This window comes from Symsagittifera roscoffensis, chromosome 3 (assembly GCF_963678635.1).
Source record: "Symsagittifera roscoffensis chromosome 3, txSymRosc1.1, whole genome shotgun sequence".
NCBI classification, from domain to species: Eukaryota; Metazoa; Xenacoelomorpha; order Acoela; family Convolutidae; genus Symsagittifera; species Symsagittifera roscoffensis.
In genome coordinates, this window is record NC_087064.1 from 8910728 (window position 1) to 8928754 (window position 18027).

The 18027-nt window shown below is 32.8% G+C and overlaps 1 long non-coding RNA gene across 1 annotated transcript; it reads left to right on the plus strand.

Moving 5' to 3' along the window:
* The first annotated feature begins 274 nt into the window (after nucleotides 1-274).
* LOC134841181 (uncharacterized) lies at nucleotides 275-9477 on the plus strand. The gene is made up of 3 exons (XR_010162457.1): nucleotides 275-373; nucleotides 821-938; nucleotides 9315-9477. It is a non-coding gene; the product is annotated as an uncharacterized LOC134841181 (long non-coding RNA).
* Nucleotides 9478-18027: the final 8550 nt, after the last annotated feature.

Consider the following 18027-nt stretch of genomic DNA (forward strand, 5'->3'; position numbering starts at 1 on the left):
TGGCTTCCAGAATTAAGGGGGGGGGGCAGGGCGATACTACTGATCAAACCTAACTTTTTTGATGCAGTTCTCCACTTTCGTTCCGGCTGAGGGAATAAAATTTTACGGAAAAGTAAAATAAAGAGCGATGACGTAAATCGTGGTTAATCGACAAAGAAAACAGGAAAATATAACCAGAAGGTGTTTTTGAACCCAAAAAATTGACCAATGGGCTTTTAATTTGGAATCAATAAAAAATAATAATTTTATGACTTTTTCTTATTCAGAAATCACTATTCATTTTTGGTCACCTGTTTGAAACATTCCTCCATTTGATTCTAAAATAAGTTTGCTCAAAATGAATTCAACTGATATCACTGAGATGGAGTTTTTTGTAAGTATTGAAATTGATTTAGCCGGTAGATCAAACAGATTATTACCATTTTTTGTGCCATAAGACAAGCTGATATGTAACTTTGGCCTTTGAGAGCTTTTATCATTGCGGACTTCAATTAGCAGTTTTTTTTACTACACTAACTAAATTTAATCAATGATTTTCAAAATTTCGAAAAGTTTTTGAAATTTAGAGAGACAGACTATAAAAAATCAAATATTAAATATGATATTCCAGTCAAGCCAGTTTTTAAACTGTGTGTTGCAATATGCAAACCCTCACAGCTTTGCAAGACAATATACTTGAGAAAGAAAACTGAAAAGCCCTTAATTTTGTAGACAATCGAAAGAAAATTATCAATGAACGACACTTTTGCCCAATAGTTTTTTTTTGAAACCAAAGATGTCTTAATTAATTTGAGGAATAAATTAGATGGTTTTTTTTCAGGAACAGTGGCTGCTTCCTCTGGACCAAATACAAGACGGTCGGCTGATTCGAATCCGGGTGGTAATGATGGTGTGGCTCGTCATTGCAATCGCGATCGGGGTGCCCGGAAACATCTTAGGTAGATTGATTGAAATATTTATTTTATAAATATAAGTAAACCAGTTTTATATTATCGGGCCTTATATTGCTTTGAAAAGAAAACAATAGTAACTGTTTGACACGCATATAAAAAGAAGGTCTTAAGCTTTCTGTCTAAAATTAGGTACTTTAAACTAGATACTTTTTAAATAAGATGCTTTAAATACTTTTTAAACTAAAAAAAATACTTTAGATACTTTTTAAATTAGATACTTTTCTGAGGATAAAATTTTTTTAGTTTTGTTACCAATCACTTTCTAGCATTCCTAAAAGTGTATTCATTTTTGAGACAAGTCAGTTATCACATGAAAAAGGACGTGGTTTCCAGTAGCGCACTGGGATGGGAAAGGCGACTCCCTGTCACCCATCAATTCTGGTTGCCAATTTTTTCTGGAAGGGTCAAGCTTTTGTACCAAAAAAAATAAAGCGCAAAATTTCAAAAGAAAATACATGAGCATCAAAGTCGTAGACAAAAACAGGAAACCTTGACTTTAATAGCACAAAAATAAATTGAGAAAAGAATATTTTCTGGACCATTTGCACCATTTTTTCAAGTACAAATTTGTTGAAAAAAAATTATGAATCTGGTTCTGGAATTTTTCCGCCTCTATTATTAGCGTTCGTTTTTCTTCGACTTTCTTCAAAATCAAAAACTGATACAAAAATTGAAAACAGTGTCAGTTTGATTTAAGAAATCTGAGAATCTGAGAATTTTTAAGTTTCCTACAAGAAAGAGAGGGTCAATCCTAAGCTGATTAAATGATGTTTTTCCCCCCATTTAGAAAAACTAGGAAGAAAGTACAGCATATGGTCTCATAATTAAATATTTAAGCTTTTATTATATTTGAAGAACCTGGCACCGCCCCAAATATAAACCCTTGAAGTGGATTCTTAATGTATTTACAAATTTTTTGTCTCAGTGTCGAGAAAAACGAAAAAATATTGCGTTTTCGACCCAAATTCATCATATTTTGACCTCAAAATTTCATTGTTTTGCGAGTTTAGCTTTATTTTAGCTATTGTAAATTAAAACCGGCAGTTAGAACCGGACACGAGAATATTCAATCGCGAGCTTGATTTCTTTTTTTTGTTTTGTTCACCTAGTCGTCAATGTTATAAAACTTACAAAAGCAGTGAAATTTAGACCATTGTAAAAATTTTCATTCTATTTGCACCATTTAATTTGCTCAAGGTAGGTGGAATGGTTACTGAAGGTACTTTTTAGCCCTAAAAAGAAAGACAACAAGACTGCTCGTATCAGGGCGAAGCCCTGAATGTTCCGACTGCCCATTAAGGTCTATGGAGCAGTTATGTCATTAAAAAATTAAAAATAATAAAACAAAATGAAATTTTTTTTTTCAAAAATTTGAAGTTTTTTAAATAAAAATCATCCCCCCACACGCCATATAAAGTACAAAAGGATAGATTTCGCTACTTGTAACAAATCAATTCTGGAAAATAAGCTTCGTTAAACCAATCTGGAACGATTTCTAGGACGAATTAACTCTCCGCTTACGCGTTAATAGCGCGAAATATATCGCGCGTTAATTGTCCCAAATTGGCCAAAATGGCAATCTTTAAACCCCCATAACTTTACGAAAAATGATCACAGGTGGAATATCTTTTCAAATTTGAGCTCAAGACAACAATACCTTTCGAATGATATAAAAAATTCCGTCAAAAATGGCTAGTTAAAAAGTCGAAATTTGTCTGAAAAAAAAAAACCCACCCCGAGCACAAATATTCCGTTACTTTTGTATCGAAAGTCGGAACAATAAAAAAGTCAAAATACAAAAATAACTTTCGCACAAAGTCTTGTGAGCATACAACTTGGCCAAATTGCTTGTATACAGGGCAAAGCCCTGAATGTTCCATTTGCCCCTTAATTTATATCAAATAGTTTTGAGAATAGAAAATATTGAAAAGCTATAAATTTGAGACAATATCAAAAATCAATTGTGATCATTGAATCGAACGAAATTAATACGACCAATTGGCTAGCCTCAATTCAATTTCGAACGATTATTTGTCAAGATAACGTTAAGCTTGTCAAGATTATTTGTTAAGCTTTCAGCGATATGATCGAAATGTTCAAAGTGCGCATAAGTTAATCCAGAGCATGGCCAAAAAATTTTTCGATTGCCGAAAATTGACTGAATAAAAAATTAACCCCAAGCATAAGTATTCCGTTTTTTTTTCGAAAGTCGGAACAACAAGGCTGCTTGTTTATCATGGTGAATCCCTGTTTAGACTGCAATTTAAGGCCAATGAAAAAGTTCCAGGTTGATTGATTTGTAAATTTATCCTAAAAAGAAATTGTTTTTCATTTTCTCTTCACTTTGCCACCCAGTTGGTATAAAAAAAGTTCTTCAAAAATGCTTCGCCAGAAAGTCAAAAATTGGCCAAAAATTTTCCTTATTTTTTTTCCAAAAGACGAAGCCTAGAGCATTAACACTCTTTTCTAAAAGCATGAAACCTAATCCAGCATCAAGAGTTACCGCCCAAAGTTTCCCTATTTGATACTATTTACATTTTATTAAGTAGAAGTTGTTTATATACAATATATTTAAAATGTTTTTCCAAATTTTTGTCTCAGTGTCGAAAAAAACGAAAAAATATTGCGTTTTCGACCCAAATTCATCATATTTTGACCTCAAAATTTCATCGTTTTGCGAGTTTAGCTTTATTTTAGCTATTGTAAATTATAACCGGCAGTTAGAACCGGACACGAGAATGTTCAATCGCGAACGTGATTTCTTTTTTTTTGTTTTGTTCACCTAGTCGTCGATGTTATAAAACTTATAAAAGCAGTGAAATTCAGACCATTGTAAAAATTTTCATTCTATTTGCACCATTTAATTTGCTCAAGGTAGGTGGAATGGTTACTGAAGGTACTTTTTAGCACTAAAAAGAAAGACAACAAGACTGCTCGTATCAGGGCGAAGCCCTGAATGTTCCGACTGCCCATTAAGGTCTATGGAGCAGTTATATCATTAAAAAATTAAAAATAATAAAACAAAATGAAATTTTTTTTTTCAAAAATTTGAAGTTTTTTAAATAAAAATCATCCCCCCACACGCCATATAAAGTACAAAACGATAGATTTCGCTACTTGTAACAAATCAATTCTGGAAAAATAAGCTTCGTTAAACCAATTTGGAACGATTTCTAGGACGAATTAACTCTCCGCTTACGCGTTAATAGCGCGAAATATATCGCGCGTTAATTGTCCCAAATTGGCCAAAATGGCAATCTTTAAACCCCCATAACTTTACAAAAAAACGATCACAGGTGGAATATCTTTTCGAATGATATAAAAAAATTCCGTCAAAAATGGCTAGTTAAAAAGTCGAAATTTGTCTGAAAAAAAAAACCCACCCAGAGCACAAATATTCCGTTACTTTTGTATCGAAAGTCGGAACAATAAAAAAGTCAAAATACAAAAATAACTTTCGCACAAAGTCTTGTGAGCATACAACTTGGCCAAATTGCTTGTATACAGGGCAAAGCCCTGAATGTTCCATTTGCCCCTTAATTTATATCAAATAGTTTTGAGAATAGAAAATATTGAAAAGCTATAAATTTGAGACAATATCAAAAATCAATTGTGATCATTGAATCGAACGAAATTAATACGACCAATTGGCTAGCCTCAATTCAATTTCGAACGATTATTTGTCAAGATAACGTTAAGCTTGTCAAGATTATTTGTTAAGCTTTCAGCGATATGATCGAAATGTTCAAAGTGCGCATAAGTTAATCCAGAGCATGGCCAAAAAATTTTTCGATTGCCGAAAATTGACTGAATAAAAAATTAACCCCAAGCATAAGTATTCCGTTTTTTTTCGAAAGTCGGAACAACAAGGCTGCTTGTTTATCATGGTGAATCCCTGTTTAGACTGCAATTTAAGGCCAATGAAAAAGTTCCAGGTTGATTGATTTGTAAATTTATCCTAAAAAGAAATTGTTTTTCATTTTCTCTTCACTTTGCCACCCAGTTGGTATAAAAAAAGTTCTTCAAAAATGCTTCGCCAGAAAGTCAAAAATTGGCCAAAAATTTTCCTTATTTTTTTTCCAAAAGACGAAGCCTAGAGCATAAACACTCTTTTCTAAAAGCATGAAACCTAATCCAGCATCAAGAGTTACCGCCCAAAGTTTCCCTATTTGATACTATTTACATTTTATTAAGTAGAAGTTGTTTATATACAATATATTTAAAATGTTTTTACAAATTTTTTGTCTCAGTGTCGAGAAAAACGAAAAAATATTGCGTTTTCGACCCAAATTCATCATATTTTGACCTCAAAATTTCATCGTTTTGCGAGTTTAGCTTTATTTTAGCTATTGTAAATTATAACCGGCAGTTAGAACCGGACACGAGAATATTCAATCGCGAACGTGATTTCTTTTTTTTTGTTTTGTTCACCTAGTCGTCGATGTTATAAAACTTATAAAAGCAGTGAAATTCAGACCATTGTAAAAATTTTCATTCTATTTGCACCATTTAATTTGCTCAAGGTAGGTGGAATGGTTACTGAAGGTACTTTTTAGCACTAAAAAGAAAGACAACAAGACTGCTCGTATCAGGGCGAAGCCCTGAATGTTCCGACTGCCCATTAAGGTCTATGGAGCAGTTATATCATTAAAAAATTAAAAATAATAAAACAAAATGAAATTTTTTTTTTCAAAAATTTGAAGTTTTTTAAATAAAAATCATCCCCCCACACGCCATATGAAGTACAAAAGGATAGATTTCGCTACTTGTAACAAATCAATTCTGGAAAAATAAGCTTCGTTAAACCAATTTGGAACGATTTCTAGGACGAATTAACTCTCCGCTTACGCGTTAATAGCGCGAAATATATCGCGCGTTAATTGTCCCAAATTGGCCAAAATGGCAATCTTTAAACCCCCATAACTTTACAAAAAAACGATCACAGGTGGAATATCTTTTCGAATGATATAAAAAAATTCCGTCAAAAATGGCTAGTTAAAAAGTCGAAATTTGTCTGAAAAAAAAAACCCACCCCGAGCACAAATATTCCGTTACTTTTGTATCGAAAGTCGGAACAATAAAAAAGTCAAAATACAAAAATAACTTTCGCACAAAGTCTTGTGAGCATACAACTTGGCCAAATTGCTTGTATACAGGGCAAAGCCCTGAATGTTCCATTTGCCCCTTAATTTATATCAAATAGTTTTGAGAATAGAAAATATTGAAAAGCTATAAATTTGAGACAATATCAAAAATCAATTGTGATAATTGAATCGAACGAAATTAATACGACCAATTGGCTAGCCTCAATTCAATTTCGAACGATTATTTGTCAAGATAACGTTAAGCTTGTCAAGATTATTTGTTAAGCTTTCAGCGATATGATCGAAATGTTCAAAGTGCGCATAAGTTAATCCAGAGCATGGCCAAAAAATTTTTCGATTGCCGAAAATTGACTGAATAAAAAATTAACCCCAAGCATAAGTATTCCGTTTTTTTTCGAAAGTCGGAACAACAAGGCTGCTTGTTTATCATGGTGAATCCCTGTTTAGACTGCAATTTAAGGCCAATGAAAAGTTCCAGGTTGATTGATTTGTAAATTTATCCTAAAAAGAAATTGTTTTTCATTTTCTCTTCACTTTGCCACCCAGTTGGTATAAAAAAAGTTCTTCAAAAATGCTTCGCCAGAAAGTCAAAAATTGGCCAAAAATTTTCCTTATTTTTTTTCCAAAAGACGAAGCCTAGAGCATAAACACTCTTTTCTAAAAGCATGAAACCTAATCCAGCATCAAGAGTTACCGCCCAAAGTTTCCCTATTTGATACTATTTACATTTTATTAAGTAGAAGTTGTTTATATACAATATATTTAAAAAACTGCTCGTACAGGCAACTTCACCAAAGGTCTTGCAAAAAGCTATACTTCTTATCGAGGTATGACTAAAACAGAATGAGCGAATTAAAAATTATTACTAGTTAGCTTCAAGAAAAAAAGATTGTGTTTTGTTAATAATGCTGCTTTAGTTAATGCTCAGTTAATTGTGTAAAATTATCTCGTACCATATTATTTAATTGCAAAAATTATAGCGCGTAGAACACACATTTTGCGTCACCTAAAAGCTATACTTTTGAGTTTTGCTCACAATCACCCCTCGTCATCCTACTTAAATTTGAGCTGGGAGCAAATGGGAAGCAAATTGGGAGCACGACTGAGTATAATGTACACTGTCCTTGAAAAGCTAGATGTTTTCACTGGCAATTCTAAGTGAGAGTCAAAACAATTGTAGCGTGTGTCTTCCTTTCTGCAATAAAGAGGAGTGTTATCGAAGTTTTATTGTTGACAATAAGTTTTTCAATAAAAAACAAAAGCTTACGACTCAAAAAATATCAAATATTGCGAAGAAGTTGATGGATTTGGAATTTCAATACCCTCATGGAGACAAAAAAAATATGACTGATTTTTCTATCATTTTTCAACTTTCAAACTTCTAATCAATTTTCTCGAAACTCAAATATTTTTATGATTAACAATTTCAAAAAAAATTAGTCCAAATTGAGAGGACAGAATCGATGTTTTTTGTTGTTACGCAGAAAAACCTACAAAAAGCGCCAATTGCTTTTTTGTTATTAGAGAGCGTAAGTTTCCGCCAATGTAGAAACAGAAATTGAATTGAGCTTGAGCTTAAAGAAATCAAACAAAAAAAATTGAATTTTAGCTTGAGCAACTTTTTAGACAATTTGCTAAATAAACCACACAACCTGATTAAGTAATATATCTCTTCGATCATTACCAAAGTTTTTGTTCCGACTTTCGATACGAAAGTAACGGAATATTTGTGCTCGGGTGGGTTTTTTTTTCTTCAGACAAATTTCGACTTTTTAACTAGCCATTTTTGACGGAAATTTTTTATATCATTCGAAAGGTATTTTACCTGTGATCTTTTTTTGTAAAGTTATGGGGGTTTAAAGATTGCCATTTTGGCCAATTTGGGACAATTAAAGCGCAATATATTTCGCTCTATTAACGCGTAAGCGGAGAGTTAATCCGTCTTAGAAATCGTTCCAAATTGGTTAAAAGAAGCTTATTCGCCATAATTGATTTGTTACAAGGAGCAAAATCTATCTTTTTATACTTTGTATGGCGTGTGGGGTGATGATTTTCATCTAAAAAAATTTCAAATTTTAGAAAAAAAATTTCATTTTATTTTTTCTTACATTTAGTTTTTTAATGTTATTACTGCTCCATAAACCTTAAAGGCAGTCGGAACATTCAGGAATTCGCCCTAATACGAGCAGTCTTGTCTATCTTCGTATTTTGTTCCATAATCATTTTACTTGCTAACATCGATCAAAGTTTTGTTAAAATTGCTCATTTTTGATTGCTTTGTCAATTTGTGTAGTTTTTATCTTTTTTTTCAAGTTGTGATTAGGACCAAATAAACAGTCTCTTCTAAACTCAATTTAGGGATAGGACTGTTCGCTTGGTTGAAAGTAATATTTTTAGCCAATCATGTTTAATCTTAGTACGTGCAGGAGTTACTGCTTGAAATTTTCTTCTAATTTTGTTCACTGAGTCTATTTAGGGGGGAGACTTTTTGGATGGGTTCCACCAGAAATCGCAAACTCAATTTAGTATGAATTCGCTTAAATTTACTGGTTGTTCTGACTTTCGATACGAAAGTAACGGAATATTTGTGCTCGGGGTGGGTTTTTTTTTCTTCAGACAAATTTCGACTTTTTAACTAGCCATTTTTGACGGATTTTTTAATATCATTCAAAAGGTATTGTTGTTCTGAGCCTCAATTTGAAACGATATTTCACCTGTGATCATTTTTTGTAAAGTTATGAGGGTTTAAAGATTACCATGTTGGCTAATTTGGGACAATTAACGCGCGATATATTTCGCGCAATTAACGCGTACGCGGAGATTTAATCCGTCTTAGAAATCGTTCCAAGTTGGTTGAAAGAAGCTTATTTGCCTTAATTGATTTGTTACAAGGAGCTAAATCTATTCTTTTGTAGTTTATATGGCGTGTGGGGGGATGATTTTCTTGGAAAAAATTTCAAGTTTTAGAAAAAAAAATTTTCATTTTTTTTACATTTAATTTGTTAATGATATTTATTTATTACTGCTTCATAAACCTTAAAAGGCAGTCGGAACATTCAGGGCTTCGCCCTGATACGAGCAGTCTTGTTAAAGTTTGAATTCACTTTTACCAGTATTTTTCTTTAAAAGAATCCCCCAGCTCCGGAAAAAACCTAGATTTGCCTGCTTTGGAGGCAGAGTATTAAAAAAATGGTTAAGTGAACTAAGTTTACAAATAGACTCGAGCAATTATGAACTTATTTCACGTGTTTTTCAGTGATCTCAGCCATCGCTCTGGTGAAACACCTTCGCCAAGTACCACACATGTTCCTCATCAACCTCGCAGTGTGTGACCTTGGGGTCATGATCATGGACGCATTTGTACTCAGTGGGGTATTCTATGGAAACACCTTCCTCCCCAAGTACCCAATGTTATGTGAAGTGAGTGGCGCTATGTGCATGTTGAGTTGCTTCGGAAGTCTGTGGACAATGATGTTTGTGGCAATCAACAGGTAAACGCAATCAACAACACTTTTTGAATCATTACATATTTTTTGTTGCTTATGACCCTTTGGGGCTAATGAGTAGTCAATAGGTACATTTATTATAGAGAATTGTATGTTTGAACTAATTGTTTGGAGTTAAACAGCTTTGTTCCGAATTTCCAGCAAGATAATTTGAACCTTCTAAAAACGTTAAAGAATTGAAATAATGTCTAGAAATCTAACAAAGCGATCTAAGAAATCGAGGCAAAGCTGCTAAATAATAAAATATTCCATGCCATTTGTTTGAATATCTTTGTTGATGGCTTACTTTGTTGAAAAACTTAATCATTAAAAAACTCGGGGGATGGTGATTTGCTCGGTAACAGTTAAAATTATTTGTTCGAAACTCTTTAAGAGGTGAAGGGAAAAACTATCGCGTATGGATTGTTTTTTCTTCCCAATTTTACTAGATCTAAGAAATCTCCGATCATGCGTGGTTTCATATGAAACATTTCATTATAAGACCAAATTTCACGAATTTTGTGACACTGGCAACTCATGTAATAACACTGAATTTTGCTCTTCTGCAAGTTTTTACGTTTTTTGTTGTAGTTTTTTTAGATGAATTAAAAGTATTTTTTTTAAAAAAAACAAGAAAACTAAGTGAAAATCAATTTGAAAAATCATTGCAATTGAAAAAATTTTCTGGGGAACCTGGAAAATTGACAAACATAACTGTAAGAATACTTCTCGTATATCTGGGCATTTCCGATTGTCCCTTAATTCATTTATCAGAGTATGAAGTTTTCGTGTCTGTAAAAAATAGTCCAATACAAAACAGTCTCAGTTAATAATTGTTTTAACAAACCGGTAGGCCTAGAATTGTCCTTTGTTCAACAGACATAAAGAACAAAATATTGACCGCCGCAGTCGCGCCAAGGTTTTGCGAGCTTGCCAACAGAGGATAGTACTTAATACAAAATTTAGAGCCGGTGACCTTAAACCGGACTGTTTTGTATTGGACTGTTTTTTTCCTTCATTATATGGTTTTTTGGATTATTTTATATTGGACTGTTTTGTATTGGACTGTTTTGCATATGCACCGAAATTTTGACTCCTACAAATTTAATACGACCGATTAGCTAGCCTCAACTTGGAACGATTTTGTTGTGAGGGATAATTCGACACGCATAAATCATTCGCGTTACGCTCTCAGAATTATGAATAAACTATTCACAACACGCATAATTTAGTCCAGAACATGGCCAATTTGACGATTTTCAAACATCAATAACTTAACAAAAAATAATCGAGGATAAAATATATTTTTTTGAATTTGAACTCAGGAAGTCGATATCTTCATTGGGATATAAAAAGGTTTTGTTGAAAACTATTATTTTGATCGGTGAAAATTTACTGAAAAAACCACACCGAGCATAAAAATTCCGTTTTCTTCGAAAGTCGGAACAGTAAAAAAGAAGATTCTCCTCAGCGATGGTGAAATGACTAAGTCATACCCTATCAATCGACTGGAAGGTTGGTAGTTCGATGATCAAGATAATAGGATTTTCTCGTTGCTTGTGGGTGAGGTTAATATTACCCAGTCCGAAAAATATATTCACGATTGTATGGATTTTTTTTTATCTCAGTCCTTCTGATACGCATGATATATTTTGAGTTAGATTGACTCAGCTGGAAATCGTTTTGGTTCTATTTTCACAAGAAATTAGGAAAACAATCATATCATCCAATAACTGAGCTCAACTATATGAAAAAAATATTCCACAGATTAAGCATAAAAATATCGCAGTGCAGTTTACAAAAATTCAAAACGAGTCTGAAGAAACAAACCCACCCCGAGCACAAATATTCCGTCATTTTTGTCGAAACGAACATTTTTCACGCTGGTTAGCTCAAAAAGTAAGCAAAACTTTGGTTGTGGGCGATTGCAAATATATATTTTTTAATCTTTGTCAATTTTTAATCAACATTTTCAAACAAAATTCACTTGATACACCTGAAATTACAGCCGGAACTTTCAGGCCTTTGCAATCCGTCTGATTAATTTTTCAATAAAAAATTGAAATAAGCTCGTTTTTTTGTCAAACGGTTTTTTGCCAACTCGTCAATTTGAAAGGTTCTGGTTGCTGGTCACCAAAAAGTTGCTTATAGACGTTTACAATTGATGTGAGCAAATGCAACTTCTAGACAAAACAATTGTCCGAATTAGACAATACAGATTCATGTATTTTACATAATTTGCCAATTTACGATAAGCTAACCTAAAAGATGTTTTAAAGAGTTAAAAAATAGCAATTCCCTACTGTTCTGTTTTTTTTAAATAACTTCATTTCAGTCTTTTTTGATCAAATGTAAATTTTATTTGCAACTCATCTGTTAGAATTCCTTGTAAGAACTCATATTGATAAAACTAATTGAAACACAGAGTGTAAAAAGAACAATCATCGAAGTTTAACTTTTCAATTTTATCATAATTGTATTATTTATAGATAAGTTTGCTAACAAATTCAAACAAATGTGCTGAATTTTTCTTTTTTTTTTCAAAAACCTTTCCCCAAAATCAGCAAAGAATACTAAATAAACTAGTATGTTTTCATTCCTTATGAAATTGTTTGATTCAGTTAGCTGTCAATTTATTTTGAAAGATTTTCTTTGTTGAATTGAATCAGCGCTTGTTTAATGAGCGTTGCAGATGAATGCTGTCAAAGTGCGTCTCAAAAATTCCGCGAAAAAAAAACACAAACTGTTCTTACAAAAAATGGTTTATAATATAGTATACAATACCTTTTTTTTGATATTTTTTCAATAAAAATTCATTCATTTTTCATGATTACAATGAGGCGTGGTTCCATTTACAAAAAATTTACAACATTTTAGACCACGAAAATCCATTATTGTTTCGACTTCCGATACGAAAGTAACGGAATATTTATGCTCGGGGTGGGTTTTTTTTTCTTCAGACAAATTCCGATTTTCCAACTAGCCATTTTTGACGTTATTTTTTCTGGTTGCTGGTCACCAAAAAGTTGCTTATAGACGTTTACAATTGATGTGAGCAAATGCAACTTCTAGACAAAACAATTGTCCGAGTTAGACAATACAGATTCATGAATTTTACCTAATTTGCCAAATTACGATAAGCTAACACAAAAGATGTTTTAAAGAGTTGAAAAATAGCAATTCCCTACTGTTCTGTCTTTTTTAAAGTAACTTCATTTCAGTTTCTTTTGATCAAATGTAACTTTTATTTGCAACTCATCTATTAGAGTCCATTGTAAGAATTCATATTGATAAAACTAGTTGAGACACAGAGTGTAAAAAGAACAATCATCGAAGTTTAACTTTTCAATTTAATCATAATTGTCTCATTTATAGATAAGTTTGCTAACAATTTAAACAAAAATGTGCTGAATTTTTCCTTTTTTTTCAAAAACTTTCCCCCAAAATCAGGAAAGAATACTAAATAAACTGGTATGAGTTCATTCTTTATGAAATTGTTTGATTCAGTTAGCTGTCAATTTATTTTGAAAGATTTTTTTTGTTGAATTGAATCAGCGCTTGTTTATTGAGCGTTGCAGATGAATGCTGTCAAAGTGCGTCTCAAAAAATCCGCGAAAAAAACACAAACTGTTCTTACAAAAAAATGGTTTAAAATATAGTATACAATACCTTTTTTTTGATATTTTTTCAATGGAAATTCATTCAATTTTCATGATTACAATGAGGCGTGGTTCTATTTACAAGAAATTTACAACATTTTAGACCACGAAAACCCATTATTGTTCCGACTTCCGATACGAAAGTAACGGAATATTTGTGCTCGGGGTGGGTTTTTTTTTCTTCAGACAAATTTCGATTTTCCAACTAGTCATTTTTGACGGAATTTTTTCTGGTTGCTGGTCACCAAAAAGTTGCTTATAGACATTTACAATTGATGTGAGCAAATGCAACTTCTAGACAAAACAATTGTCCGAATTAGACAATACAGATTCATGAATTTTACTTAATTTGCCAAATTACGATAGACAAATTTCGATTTTCTAACTAGCCATTTTTGACGGAATTTCTTATATCATTCAAAAAGTTTTGTTTTCTTGAGCTTAAATTTGAAAAGATTTTTACTCCTGTGATCACTTTTTATAAAGTTATGGGGGTTTAAAGATTACCAGTTTGGCCAATTTGGGACAATTAACGCGCGATATATTTCGCGCTATTAAAGCGTAAGTGGAGAATTAACTTTTTTAGCAACCGCTCCAAAAAGGTTGAAGGAAGTCTATTTGCCATAGTTGATTTGTTATTAGCAGCGAATTATATCACTTTGTACTTGGTATGGCGTCTTGGGGACAAAGTTCACAAAAAATCTCAAATTAAAAAAAAGTTTATTTTGATTTTTCTACAATCAGTTTTTTCATGTTATTACTGCTCCATAGACCTTAAAAGGCAGTCGGAAAATTCAAGGCTTTGCCCTGATACGAGCAGTTTTGTTCTAATTGAAATTGATATGACTTTTTTTATAAAATACTTATAGCAAGATATGGCTTAAGATGTTGTCAATTAAATAACATAAAAATTTTATGCGTTTTGAGTCGGAATTGTGTTTAAACGTTGACTGGTGCTAAACCAAATGTTTCAAACCCTTGAAAATTTATGAAATGTGTTTGAAAAATCGTTCAATTTGGCGTTGCGATTGAAAATCAAATTTTGGATTGAAGGTGTTCAAGTATGTTTAAACCAAAATTGTGAAGTTAACTGATGCAAACTAGACATTAAAACTGCTATTAAACCCACTTTATTAGAAACATCAAAATTTAGTTGATATTTGAAGAAAATTCCCATGAACATGATCAAAAATAGCATAATCAAAAATAGCATGATCAAAAATTACTTTCCCCATGAGCTTGATTAAAAACTAAACCATACTGTTCGTTTATGGGTGAATGTTTTGACTGTCCTTAGAAGTGAGTGAAATAAAATTACACAGTGAATTTTTTCGTAAATAAAAATGAATTAGCTCCAAAGAAACAACGGGCCTCATTGTTCTGAACAATTGAAAAATGGGGAGCAACTTTGCATTTTGGGTTTGTTTTATTTTTTAAGCAAAATCAGGTACCATAAAAACTTATCGGAATGGGTCGAGTGATATATCATATTTGAGTTTTGAGTTCTTTCAGTAAGGATTACAGCATTACAAAATTTCGAAAATTATCCCAGAATCGAGAAAAACAGGTTGAAAAATTCTGATTTTTAGTCTTAATTGGAGCGAGCAGGCTTACAGAAAATGACCAATGTAAATAAGATTTCGCACAAAACAAGACTGTTTTTAGATCAGTGCAAGGCCCTGAATATTCCGACTGTGCCTTGAATCTTATCGAATAGTTTTTGGGAAAAATATTGAAAACCTATAAACTTTGAACAATATCAAAGTGTGAAACTTTGAATCGTACGAAGTTAATACGAAGGATTAGCTACTGTCAAATCAATTTGGAACAATTTGAAATAAATCGCTACGCTTAAATAACTTGCGGTACGCTCTCAGCATTATGAAATAACAATTAAATTAGCATAATTTAGTCCAGAAGATAACCCTTTTGGCAATTTTCAACCCCCAGAATTCAAACTCCCAGAAAAAATTATAATTTTCTATAGCTTTTAAGATTTTTTTGTGAAACTCATCCCCGACACACCATATAAAGTACAAAGTGATAGATGTTGCGTTAATGATCACAACTTTACAAAAATGATCACAGGTGAAATATTGATTCGGAATTAAGCTCGGGAAAGCAAAACATTTTGACTGATACAAAAAATTCTGTCAAAAACGCAAGTTGAAAAGTAAAAAACTGTCTGTTGAAAAAAAACCACCCCCACAAATATTCCGTTTCTTTCGTTATAAATATAAATAAGGCCTATATAAATAGGAATATGGGCTCAAAAACATGCAAATTATTTACATAATCAATGCGAATCAAATTTTGAGCGAAAACCTCTTTATTAAAATCCTTTATATATTGAATGTAAATCAAAATTTGAGCTCAAAAATATGCAATGATATCATGGAAAATCAGTTTTGCTGACCCTAAAGCGAGTTCTAAGAAAAAACCAGGCCAAAAAGGCATTTTTGGCACTTTTTGGACAGTTTGACCAAAAAATTGTATTTTTTTTTGCGCGCTTCCTCTCAAAAACAGTATATATTGGTGCCAAAGACACCTTTTCAAAATGTTAGGGCTAGCCAGCCAAAGTTGGAGGTCTTAAAGTAGTATTGAAGGGGGCATTTTGAGCAGTCAGGGGGTCGAATCCCTAAGAAAAGCGTCTGCCCCGTCACCACCCTCCCCCTTAAATCTGATGCAGTGCAAACCAAAATTTTTCTTCAAGAACTTTTGTAATGAATCAAGACAAAAGTTTTCATTATAAATCAGAGTTTGACTTAAAAAAAATGCAATGAAAAATCAAAAAAAGTTACATATTGTATTCTGGTTTGAGTACGGTTTTGGTCATTTGGAAACTTCAAAAAAAACTGATGAAAAGTTTGAATCGAACCGATTTAAGTCAGTTTTACAGCCTACAAAAACAAAAATAAAAGAGAGAGGAAAGAAAAAGATTTAGGTAAGTTTAAAATTGTTTTCCATTTTTTGTCAGTCCAGGAAAGTTTGAAATGGCGAACAATCAAAGCATTGTGACCAAAACTTTCCTTCATATTCTGCATAGTAACTTCACACATTTAGCATTGTAAAAGTAAATGAAAAAAGAAATTTTGGTATGTGTGGGAAAAAATGAAAATATATATTATTTGTCAGTGAGAAAAAATATGTATTAAGATTTTTTGTTAACGCTGATGCAAAAAGACTTGAACCATAAGTAAATCTTTCTTCCAGAAATGACAAAAAAATCTTCATCTTTTTCAAATATTCTTTTTTGCTCGTCTCGCTTGCCCGATGAGGGTCGAGTTTCAATTAATTTGATCTTAGGTTCATCTTCATCTGCAAGAATCAAGTGTACCGCCGCTTCTTTGACCTCAGAGGAACCCTCCTGTGCATTGGGCTTCTCTGGTTCTGTGTTCTACTCCTCGACCTCCCAAACTACCCTTTCTTGGGGTTCCTGGGAACAGGTCACGTGTTTACAGACTTGTTTTTGCACTGCAGTTTCAAGGTAGAGTTAAAACCAGTAGCGGATTTAGGGGGAGGGGCGCTTCTCCTTAGGGATTCGACCCCGTGCCGAACCAAAGGGTCCCCTTTGTACTATTTTCAGATATCCATGTTTGGTGACGGACCCTAAAAATTTTCTAAAGGCGCCTTCGGCGCGAATTTATATTAGTTTTGAGGGGAAGCGCAATTTTTTCGTCAAAATTTTCCAGAAAATGCCTAAAAACGACATCAGAAAATCAATTTAGTTGACCTAAAAAAAAGTCGGCAAAATTTTTTATTTTTTTTTGAAAATACGCCACCCCCCCCCCCCCCCCTCGAGAAATTCCTAGATCCGCGCCTGGTTAAAACACGTCTATTCTTTTAAGTAATTTGGCTCTTTTCCAATTTGACCATTCAATTTTTTTCCTGAGTAAAGATTTATTCTAAAGCCAGTTTAGATGGAATTTAATGCTCCGAATAACAAAGTCACCGTAAACAAGTGAATGTTTTTAAAGGCCGTTTCCGGTATGTGGATTTATAAGAGTGCTTAACCTAAACTTCAGGGTTTGAAATTTAGGTTCAAGTTTTCTCTCAAAATATTTAGTATTAGATGAAAGCCTTATTCAAACAGTCAGCAACACGACTGCTCGTATACGGGCGAAACCCTGGATGTTGCTAAATTAAATGTAGTATATAAAATTTCTTTTTCTAAATTGATTTTTTTTTGAAAATCATACCCCAACAAACCAATTAAGGCAAATTAAGCTAGTAAAAAATCAATTAAGGCAAATGAGCTTCTTTCAGCCAATTTGCAATAATTTCTAAGTCGGATTAAACCTCCGCTTACGCGTTAATTGCGCGAAGTATATTGTGGGTTAATTGTCCCAAGTTGGCCGAAAATGGCAATATTTAAACCCCCATAACTTTACGCGCAATTCAGATATCTTTCCAGTTTTAACCTCAGGACAACAATACCTTTTGAATGACTCAAAAAAATTTCCGTCGAAATGGTTAGTTAAAAAATCGAAATTTGTCTGAAGAAAAAAAACCAACCCGAGCACAAAAATTCCGTTATTTTCCTTGAAATAGCCGGAACAACAAGACTGTTCATATTCCAGGGCAAGGCCTTGAATGTTCCGGCTGCATGTCAAATCCATTTACGATGTTTTTGGCAGAAAATTCTAGATAAATAATCGGAAAAAATTTAAATGTTCTTTTTTGGGTGAATGACAAGGGATCTGACCAAGACACTGAACTTAATAACGAGTAAAACAAACATTATAAGGATATTCTGTTGCCAAACGAATAATTGTTTCACAACTTCCTTGCCCTCAAATCTAACTACAATAAGACTAACTGCTGT